General features: G+C 40.9%; 1 pseudogene; it reads left to right on the top strand.

The window, feature by feature from the left end:
• Positions 1 to 378, top strand: part of LOC119587696 — a 10,343-nt pseudogene extending 9,965 nt beyond the window's left edge.
• The last annotated feature ends 6 nt before the right edge of the window (positions 379 to 384 follow it).

Below are 384 nucleotides of genomic sequence, written 5' to 3'. Positions count from 1 at the left end.
CGCACATACATGTATGTTCATTCAGATACTAATATATAAACACATGCAAGTATTAAGGATAGTCTAATACCAATATCTTGAATGATAAGGATAATGACCAACATTATTAAAATCACTTTTTAAACCAAGAGAATGTAGTGGGAACCTACTGATTAGCATGTCTCTAGGTCTTCTCAATTTTCCTTTCTTTATTATTCTGAATCCCAAGGATTTAAAAGTTTGGTTTGAACTCTTCCCATCATCTTTCAGATCCGCAAGCAGCGTGCTCCCAACACAGAGACAGGGCGGAGTGTGTGATCACACCGTGGAAAATCAGGCGCTGAGGGGATGTGCAACAGAAGGCCGAGAGGAGAGGAGTCAGCCTCCCGTCATGGAAATCAGATG

Source organism: Penaeus monodon, chromosome 23 (genome assembly GCF_015228065.2).
Source record: "Penaeus monodon isolate SGIC_2016 chromosome 23, NSTDA_Pmon_1, whole genome shotgun sequence".
Lineage (NCBI taxonomy): Eukaryota > Metazoa > Arthropoda > Malacostraca > Decapoda > Penaeidae > Penaeus > Penaeus monodon.
Note: the sequence above shows the minus strand (reverse complement) of the source record. Positions and strands in the feature narration are given on the sequence as shown.